Below are 11,330 nucleotides of genomic sequence, written 5' to 3'. Positions count from 1 at the left end.
GTTTGCATTCTTCCTGAGAGAAAAGCCTCTAATTGACTTTTTAACTTTACTTTACTCTTTTACTTTAACATTTTTCTTTCTGTAGCTTACTAACTGCACATCAGATGAGAAGTAAGATGGTAGCACCAAGCTCTGGTTCCTTTCCACTGTTCACACAACCAGCATTGATTGCTAAGAACAACCTCTGTTCCTCTACCCACTTTGGAGATATTCCTCTCCATGCTATTTTTTATTTCATTTCCTGTGTGCGTGTGTTAGCCAAGGTAAACTCATCCCACAGCACAGTGAACATGAACAAAATAGATATAGGAAGCTTATGGCTTTTTTTAAGCTGGGTGTTATTCATCTTGCTGAAATAAACAACCAGAAACCCCTGCTTGGCAGAATGCATTTTCAGGCCAAAACAGAGCTCTTGTTTCTCGAATGTGAATTCTGCAAAGGAGCCATCGGTATTGTGTAGGAAAATTTCAACAGCAACTAAGCAGACCTGCAGGGTTTTCAAAGCTGTGAGGAAAATGGAGGAGATTCTGCTCAAATCCATATTTCTCTGTTACATGGAGGCCTTGGCTATTTCCTCCTCATTCATAAGGTCTGCCCCTGGGCTGGCACTTTCCATGGAGTGCTCTGAGACTTGTGCTCCTCAGAGTTCCAGTGTGCTCCCCAGTGCCTGGGTACAAACACAAGCTTTGGACACAGCCAGTCTCAGCAGCAGTCTCAAGGGCACTCTCATCAAATGGTCTCGTTGTACAACACACTTTTGAGATGTACCCACAGACTGGGAAGGGCATTTCCCAGTTTAACTGACTCAAGGTTCACCTGAAGTTTGTGACATGGCCTTTTCCACGCCAATACTTTCCCTGAAAACTGCTTTTCATGATAATCCACTAACTCATTCCTGTCTGTTTTCATTGAGGAAGGGCTGACTTTAAAAGCACCTGGTGGCAATCCCAGAAAGATGCAGTTTCAGAATATTACTGCATGCAGCTCATCAGAAATTTCATTTTCCCTCTGGAGATACTCCCCTGCTCCCCCACAGCAGGCTCAAAAGAAATCTTGAATTTATCAGCAAAACAACTGGCAACTTCCTCACAGCTAGAGAATTTATCTGCAAATGGAAATAGTTGAATTGAACCAGCTGCACACCAGCTGGAACATTTTCACTGCAGCAATTTGTAGTAGAGGAGAATATTATATATTTTTTTAAAACCTCTCTTAAAATTATCACAATAATAGTCCCACTAGCTGAATTCAGGGGTTTGTGCCAGTGGCTCTCTGGAGGCCCTGGGGTTCTGATGTGTTTTGTGGTTTCTGTTTGGTTGTGGTTTTTTGGTTTGGTTTGGTTGGGGTTTGGTTTTTGGGGTTTTCTTTTTTAGTGGGTTTCTAGTATGTTTGTTTGTTTAAGATTTTGTTTGGTTTTTGTTTCCTTTCTCTAAAGCAGTGGTGTCCTCTAAAGCTCCAGTGTCCTCAGAGAATATACTGGAGTAGGGAGTCCTTGTTGCCCAAGCACTTACAAAGAACAGGGGGAACCCAGGCAGCTCTGATTGTGACCAGTGTGGGGACAGTTGTAGTGAATATAATTTCCTGAACTCATCCTGTTCAGTGATATTTTTCATTTACATTGTCAAAATACGTTCTTGACCCCAAAGCAGAAAGGCCACTCCAACCTCAGGCTGCATTTACTTATACCTCAATTGGTTCAAACAGAAAAAGCAAAGACTGGCATTTTTATCTTTACCCTGCTTCACTGCCATTGGGATTTCCTTCATTGCAGACTTCCCACTGGTGACATTAGGATTAGGATGTCTAGGAATCAAGAGACGTTGACATAGTGAATGTTCCCCTGGAGAGTTATCTGGCATTTTCTTTCCAAATTAGGATGCTTAGCAAGCCTGGGACAGAAAAACTAGAACTGCACCCATTGGTACTGCAGATGTTATAAATACAAATGGGTAGTCAAAGGTTGTTAATTTTTATGTGCATAAAATGCACACACAAGAGAAGACTACAAACCAACCATAAAACAGATGCATGGTTTTCTCTAATGCTGTGCTCATAGTATTATACCAAAATATTACGCTGAATACTGTGAAGCTCTCTTTCTTCCCACTTATTTATTTATTTGCTTTCTAAATGTTTGTGTGTAAATTCAGCTCTTATTAAAGCTCTTTCTTGAGATCACTGGCTGTAACAAGCTCTTGAAGAGGCTGGCTTTGCAAAAACTTTCCTCTTGACATCTTTTGGAATGCATTTTTATTCAGGTCTGAAGATGTTCTTTTAATTCCAATGGGACTGAATATACATTCTCCTTTAAAAACAAAGCTAACAACAAATCCTTCCAGTTCTCTTGGGAATGAATTAGTATCTCATTTCTTTGTGGAAAGGGAGCATGAAAAAAATTCTATGTCATCCTGAATATTGTGAATTTTCCACTTTTTCTAGAGATAATGTTGTTTCAACAAAATAAGTAATTTCCTGGGGAAGTCTGACTTTCCTCACAACACCCTTCTGCCTCTATTTTTATTCTGAAAAATACATCCCAGACACATTTGATTTGGTAAAAATTGATTATACTCAAAAATAAAGCACTGTCATCCCCTGAAATGTTTTGATGTGAGCAGTTTGAGGTTAAAACACAGTGTAAATCTTCTTTTTGACTGAGCTCTGTGTCTCATCTGAGTACATAGAGCTCTCATCATCTGCCAAGCAGCCTCATCCAAGGGCAGAATGAGCATCTCAGGCATTGCAATTGCAATTGTAATATGCCATGCCATGGCTCTTTGGGTAGATGCACTTCAATGTCACCTTAATTTTAAATGAGACCTTTCAATTTGGAAACAGCAGAACCTTTTGTTTCCACATATCAAAAAAAAAAAAAATCCTTTGGAGAGTTTTCAGAACTGTTTTCAGAGTTTGTTCTTCTCTTTCAGCTTTTTGACCTGATTTAAAGAGTGAGAGAGTGTCAGAAGTGATGGAAAAGGAAATCCAAATTTTTTTTGAAGAATTATCTGTGTCTGCTGTGCAGTGCCATTGCTTGCCAACGTCATTGTCCTTGTCCTGACAAAATTTATATAGCCATTTTTTTTGAGTTTTGCTGAAGCAAAGGTGGTGGGACTTAGACCATGTGAGAACAGATGAAGATAAAACATGAAATCTCATTGATATGCTGTGTTGGACTGCATATATAAGGCAGCACTCACACAGGTAATGGGAGAAGTTTTGAAATTTCCTGCAGATGGCTTTCCAAAAATCAGCTATTAGCTGAAGTGTGAACTCTAGGGCTCAGTAATATTCACATCATCTCTTTGAGAATAGTTCTCTCTACTGTCAGAGTGAAGAAGGTCAAATCTTTGCCCTGCAGAGCCACGCTGCTGGATGGGCTGCAAAGATGGATTTTTTTTCTCCCTGTATACCTGTGAATGAAAATTCAGTAGCTGGCCCAGTGAGGTGTTACTTACCTGAACAGAGGCCTGAGATTTCAAAATTAAAGGGCAAGAGGTCTGTATTCAAATGCATAGATTAATTACAGCTTGAGGACCACAGAGGAAGAGCACAACTGGTAAATTATCTTGTCACTGAATGTAGGAGTGCAATAATGAGGCACGCTGTTACTTGTCATTCATATTATACAGTGGTTACCTCCATACCCTGCACTACTGAATTTTTACTCCGGAAAAGTATATTAAATAATCTGTAGATGAATAATACCTTCAAAACATTTAAAAGAAAATAGGATTTACACAGTTCTTAGCACTTCTGTCCTTTTTCCTAACAAAAGGCTTCAGGTATTCTTTTTACTGCAGTGAATATGAATTAACATGGATAAGAAAAATCCTAATCTATGATTTGTCTATCCGGAATCGACTACACTTTGCACATTCAGCATTCCTAGTAATTTCTCGTGTGCATTTCAGCAGAAATTGCACTAATAGTGTTTGATTGAGTTTGTCATGATTTATTTTGCAGTATCACAGGTAAGTTTTGTCTCTTAGATCATATAGGGAATTTTATAATAAGATGAAGGGAACATGGTCTTGGAAAGCAATGTATAGAAGTAGCTATTTCACTCAATTGACCATAGATTGCTAAAGCTAAATTGCTAAAGGTGAGTGAGATAAACATGACAGGTATTTCAAAGGTGGGTGGTATGGTGGGTTTAGATAACGTAGAACAAAAGGTATAAAAACAGACCAAAAGGCTTCCTGGAGTTAATTCTTGTTATGGTTTAAAAAAGAAAGAAGAAGAAGAAAAAAAAAAAAAAAAAAAAACCCAAACCATCTAGGAGTCAATTTTAAAATGCCAGCAGTAAAGAACTGATCACCACCATTGATATGTCATTCCATTCCTTAATTACTGACAATTAAAACCTGTACTTCAGCTCCACCCTCCAGCCATTAGATGCTTGCCTGACAGACTGAAGCGAACATTACCAAAGGCTACATCCCCTAAGAACCCATATAACTGTGCTTGTATCACTGTTTGCTTTCTCCTCAGTAGGCTACAGAGACAGAGGTCCTGGACCTTTTCCCTATAAACTGAAACCAAAACCATTCTTCAGATTATGGGTGGAAGTCATTTAATTCAAACTATGTATTAAGTCATAGCTCATCTGGTCTCGATGCTGAGATTTCAGAAGTGAAAAAGTAGTAGGTGTCAGCATGGGTGAAAGGAGCTGTCCTCCTAGGATTTCTTTGTTATTAGTGATAGATCTACATGATGGACTTAAGCTAGATGCCTAATCAAAGCTAGAGGAGAACAAATGTATATGGTGTACAAAACCCACAAAATTATTCCCTAATAGATTAATTGGTATACAAAACCCACAAAATCATTCCTTAATAGATGAATTTACAAATATGGGTGACTTCTCAGTCCTTCTCTTTTTTATTAAGCAAATGAGAAACAGGTCACAGACTTTTAACAAATTAACTCCCTAATTAAAATTCTTCCCGTTCAGAGAAAGCATGGTAAAATTCTGATTCAGAAAATTGCAAGCATCAAAATAATTATAAAAAATAGGCTGAGTTTCTACTCACCCAAAACCAGAGCATCTCTCCTGTGGCAGCATAATGTTAAATATTCCATTTCCAGCCTTGGAGTGATTTGTTTTATGTATTTATTGAATAATATTGGAATGCTGATAACCAAGTTTATAGATGGTTATAAAATCCTTCTGCTGCAGTCAATTTTCTTTTAATGTTACAAATAATAATAAAAAAGGACAGACTACTTCATAAATCACAAGATTCTTCCCTCTCATATTCATGGAAAAAACCCAAAAAACAATTCAAATGATAACGTCATGCCAGCTACGCATCCACTGGAAGAGGCATCTTTCATGATGGTGTAGAAGTGTCATTTCAGTCACCGACAAAGCTTTTGCTGTGGTCTCTACAAAAGAGCCCCTTATCTTATCACTGAACACAGCTGTAAGCTTCATAAATGTATGCTGCAATTGCCCAGCTGCAAGTCCTATTGTAAAAACCATCAGTAGAAATTTGATATGCAAATCTCTGGACAGTTTCTTGTCCTTGGGGTAAGTACGGCAGCTTATCAGGAATTTAGTGATACTTAGAGATTACTTGCCAAGCAGTTCTTCATAACATGGGTGAGGGGAACTCATGCCCTGTCTCAGCTCTTGAATGTTGAGTGTAAGGTTTGTGTAGGCATATTGATGTGGAAAACTTTGAGGTTAGAAGAAGCATAGGGGTAAATATGAAGTCATAGCTTAAGGCTTCTATACAGGAGTAAAATTGTCTTCCATGTGCTTACTAGGCAATCCAGAAGGATTGAAGGATTGCATTCATTTTGTGTTCCCTTAGTTTTGGAGATTTATGTTGTTTGCCCTCTATAACCCTGCTTGCTTTTTGAAATCTCTGCTCTCCAGGGGACAGTCCTTTGGAGATACGGCTTGTACCTTGTTTATGGTGAAATCCACCTTTGCAAGAAAACCCAAGAAGTCTGTGCCTTTGCCTGATCCTCTTTTTTATTTTCCCTCCCTGACCTACAACCTAAACATACCCCATCAGCCCAAACCCACAGGTTTCTTTCTGTAGGGCTGCTGTCCAGGCTGCTGTCCTCTCACCCTGTAATTCGTATATATAACCTTGATGACTCCATACCAGGTAGAGAATCCAGCACTTGCTCTTGTTCAGTTTCATACGGCTGATGATTGTCCAGCTCTCTCCAATCTTTCCAGATTTCTGTCATTGAGGAAATCCAGAGCTCCTCCTCAGCAGACTTCATGTACATTTAACTGCACTGTCCAGATCATTGATTAAAATAATAAGGAGCATTGGCCCTAAAATTGTGTAATTTCTCTTCCAAAGACAAGGTATTTTTCTCCTCCAAATGTTTGCATCATTTCAAGTCCAAGGCATGACAATATCCTTGATAAACATACAAGGATACACAAACTTCAGTAGTGATTTGTAAGGAGATGGAAATCCCCATATGGAAATCCCAACTGTGGTGATTTGAATCATGCATGACCTTACCCTGAACATTCAACTGGCTGCCAACCTAATTTGGAGCGTGTCACAGAGCTGTCTTTTAGGGAGATTCACCTAATTTCAGTTTAGCAATGGAAAAGTTGTGGATCTGAGGTGTGTAGTCACCTGAGTGTTTTATCCATGTCATGTAACGAAATAGGCATTTTCAGAGAGCTGGGAATCCCACTAACTTGAAGACACTTTTCAAGCATAAGTTTGCCTGTGCAGTGTTTATGTATTTATGTGTTATGGAAGAACTTCATTTACTTGCAGACAGTGGTGCCTAATTTCCAATGAGGAAAATATTTCCACTCTGCCCAACTTTAAGTACCTAACTCTAAAGCCTAGAAGGCTGGACTACAATTCTTTGGATGACGGTGTGGAATGCCAGTCTTTTCTGAATCGCCCTCTGAGGAAACCTGTCTCTTCTCGATAATGCAAGAAATTGCTTATCTAGGCACTCAGAATTATGAGGCTTGTGTTCTAGGTGTCTTGGTTACACAGCAACCAGTACCATTTGTCAGTCTTTATGGATGAAAACTTTTCTGGGTGCCAACTGAAGATGCTAGTGTTTTGGTTTTTTGAGCTTACAACAAGACAGGACTGGTTTCTCAGATGTGCAGGACAGCTCACTGTATAGCCTCTGCTATACAATGGATAATCAGGTAAAAAAGGATAATCAGGTAAAAGTGGAAAGAAATCCAGCCTCACGCTGCATTACAGTTTGAAAAATCTTGTAGTAACACCATGTGCCTAAATTGAACCTGGCAGCCAAACATACTGTGACTCCAGATTGCCACAGTGCTCCATAAAACCCCCCAAACATGTAATTTTGAGCAGAAATCCTCTTTTTGCAGGCAGGAAGTCTGAAAGGGAACACTTTTCCTTGGAAGCATAATGTGCCATTTCTTTCTATCAAGAGTAAAACCTCTACCACTGAGTACCAGTGAATTTGCGCCTATACTTTTGCAAGGCAAGACTCACCTCTAACTTCATCCTCCAATTCTGAAGACAACAATGGGCTGTGAAATCTTGCAATCTTCTGGCAGAAGCTGCAGTCTTGCAATCTCAATGATTGCATTCAAACAGAGATGATAAATATGAAGACTGTGACAGAATGGACCGTTCTGAAGCACGTTGCAAATTTCAAACTGCTTAAATGGTCATGTTTGCCTTTTATTTCAGCTCACAGTCTAAGGAGATGGAAATAGAAAACATCCAAAAAAGGATGTACTGTGAAGTACATCCTGCTTGCATGTGCATAATTCACACGTCTAAAGCAACCATTCTATCTAAAATAAATCTAAAATAAAATCTTTTGAGATTCCAAGTGCAGAAAGACACCATTACTCTGAGCATCTGTGAGCTTCAAAAGCCATTACAGAACAGCCATGTTGCAAGGAACATAAAAACCAGATTTTGTGCCTCATTAATACTTTTCTGTTTTGTTTTTTCCCTGGCCTACAGAGGGACTCCTGATGTGTTTTGGACTTATTTCACTTTGCATAACCAACTAAATATTCACTGCCATAGGGACATTTCCCTCAACCCATATGTGTACCCCAACTTCCAAGTTCTGGAGACAGCTGCTTTCTAACTCAGAATTTCTAACTCATTATTTATTTCTTTGTTTACAGGAAGTGGAACTGCTTCAGGTGGAGATGATAAAATGAACATCAGAAAGGAAAGGCTGTTTCTGAAGAGGGACTATTCTTTTTTTTTAATTTTCTGCCTATTCCTTTCCAATTTCAAACTACACACACAAAGTTCCATGTTTAGAAAAAATATAATCCAAAAAGACATTTCTCAAAAACGAGTTTCTGAAAACAATGATTCTCACCAAATTCTAGTAGACAAAGTATAGGTACTAGCTCAATATTTTATCTGGATTTTATGGTAGGTGGAAACAGATTGGCTTACATAGATGAGACAGCGGGAAACTGTCCCTTAATGTCTGAGATTCCTCTTTAAATGACACCATTGCATTCAGGTTGATCTGCAGCTTCACCAGTTGAAATCTCTGTGTAAGCACACCAACCAGCTACAGAAGGTTGAGACCAAACTGTCTGATCCATTATTCTCCAGTTTTCTACTGTGAAGATTTCTTGCACCATCTGCTGAAACATCATGTGCAGACATTGAATCCTGTCCCGAATCCTGTTTGAGATGCAGGCTGGTTCTACCTGATCATTCTGTGCTACCTGCAGGGAGTAAATGAAATGAAACAGCTCTATGCTGGTGCAAAATATCCCTGTGGTATCCAATGCCATTTAGGCTGGAAATCCAAGCTTTGCTATATATAATATACTTCCCAGGCCCAAGGGATAGGAAGTGAGAAAAAAAGCAAAGATAGGAATATCAAGACTAAAGAATTTCCAGGCTGGAAATTCCCACATTGGTGATTGTCCCTCTGCATTGAGAAGTGATTTGGTGTTCATCTTTGACAAGTTATAATCAAGACTGCTTGTTAGCTACACATCTCTGGTGTCCTGCAGAGGTGTAAAGGGCAGCTGTGTGCTCCTCAGTCATGTGAAATCTTACCAAAGACCAGCAAGGTCCAATATTAATTAGACATTCCCCTTAGACTTGACCCAGCACTGATTATACAAGATAAAAGAGGGAAGCAGTCATCTCCTCTCCAAGTGCCTCTTTTCTAATTATTTTAAGAAATCAGTGTTCAAAAAAAAAAAAAAAAACCCAAAGAGATGAAGAGTTCAGCCTAATATGTTCATGCAAAAGTGGGGGAACCAGGCTTAATTACAGATATGAGGCTGTCTTTGGGAGCAGCAAAACTGGTGACTCCAGTCACACCAGGGAAATGGTCATCCTGGTCTGTCTCAACCTTTCATTTCCCAGGAGCTTTTCAAGAAAACAGCAAAAGGTATCTTCTCTGATGGACATTTTAAGATCAGCTACAGCTATGTTTAAGCACCTGGAAAAGCCCAACATGCCTGCTTTGATAACAAAAACATTTCTTAACTTAGCAGTGAAACTTCTGTTTCTTCTATGATCTAAGTTGCACTGCAGTCTAGTACTAGACACAGTCAAATCCTGAGCAGACTCTGTCCTTTGAACAATTAGGTATGAGAAGGAAGGAAATCATTTGACTATTTGTTTCACAATTCAGTTGCAGGAGTTAAAAAATGTGAGAAACATGGAGGAACCAGACAGTAGTTAAAACTGCCGCTGTTTAACCCCTATGTCCCAAGGGACTAATGGAATAACATAGTTAATATGGAACAAAAGTGATCATAACCACTTTCTTTTTCTCCAGGAGTAAGTAGCAATAGATTAAATTAATAAATATTAACTGTCCAAAGACTCCTGTCTTCCTATCTTTCTGCAGGTAATTTTATGACTGTAATGTTGTGGCATGACCCATAGAAATCATTTAACTGTAAACCTCATAATCAATCAAAACAATATTTATTTGGTATTTCCCAGGAAGAACCTTAGATCTCAGAAACAGTTTTTCACAGCTCGTCTACTCATTTATGCTTGGAAGCACATGGATTAATTAGAATAAGGTTATTTCATGCCTGAAACACCATCCTGATACTACAGTAAATCTTACAACACCCTTGTGATCTACAGTGTCAGTTCACCTGCCATACATTTACTTTTTGAGTGATTGCCTACACTGAAGATGAAAAAAGTTTCTGTAAATCTGTCCACTAAACCAAATACCTGCTGTTGCTGTTACATGGACTAATGCACATGGCAGAATATCACAGATCCATTAACATGTGTGCATGGATGTGCCTGTACAGCACATAAATATAAATATTTTTAGAAAGGAATGTAAGAAGAATTAATAAGCTTTTGTTTTCTGTTTTCATTGTAATTTAGCACTGCCTACTTTAAGACAAAGTAGAAATTAATCATCTAGCTCTGACACCATGGGAAATTAATGTCTTTGAGTGTGTACCCAAACATACCTGTGATAAACCCCCAAATGTTCTTCAGGCTTACTTCTATCATTTCCACACATTTTCTTGCATCCCTGCCTCCCAGCCAGAGACAGAAATAGAGGTAAGGTTGTTGAAAAATTGTAGCGAAGACATCCTTTCATTTCCTCCTAAGTGGTCCCTAGTTTGGCAAATGTCCTCAAGACATTTCCAAAACTTTTGACAATTACATGATTCAGATCAGCATAAACATGTGCACTTTAAGGGCGGCATCTGCTTCAAAGCCCACCTAAACACAGTAGCTTTTCAAAGCTTAAGCATTTGCTGTTTGAAGTTCTGAGATGGGTGCTATCTTCAAAAGTTTATGGAAGGCTTTGAACACAGGCCCCAGTGTCATACACAAGAGGAAAATACCACACAAAGATGGGGAAACAGGAATGCAGTCTCCAGGATAAGAATTTCTTCCACCGTCGTTATCCCTGTCAAGCTGTGCAGTGCCCAGCACTGGGTGCCACACACTGTGAAGGTGGGGATCTGAAAGAGGACTGTCAGGGGGAGAATAGTGGCAAAGTTTAAGGCTGAATGAAAATAAGAGTTACAAGGAAAGACTGCTGAGGTGAAACAGATTGTTAAATCTAAAGAGAAGACTGAGGAAGAGGAACAGCTTGCAGAATCACCATTGCTGGTGTCAATAAAGATTACTTAACTGTCAGCTAGATAAACTGCCAGGCAACAGGTGCTGATGGATGGTATCACCCCCAGGGGAGGAAAGGACCAGACAGCTTCCATCCTGGTGATTTTGTAACCATACTGACAGATCTTCACCTGCACTGGCTCACAGTGTGGTTTCCTCCCTTTTTTCTTTTTCAATCAAATAAGTATATAAGTCTGCAATGCAAAAAGAAGCAGCTTCAACAGGATACACTGAGAATGT

Source organism: Motacilla alba, chromosome 1 (genome assembly GCF_015832195.1).
Source record: "Motacilla alba alba isolate MOTALB_02 chromosome 1, Motacilla_alba_V1.0_pri, whole genome shotgun sequence".
NCBI classification, from domain to species: domain Eukaryota; kingdom Metazoa; phylum Chordata; class Aves; order Passeriformes; family Motacillidae; genus Motacilla; species Motacilla alba.
This window is presented reverse-complemented; position numbering follows the sequence as displayed.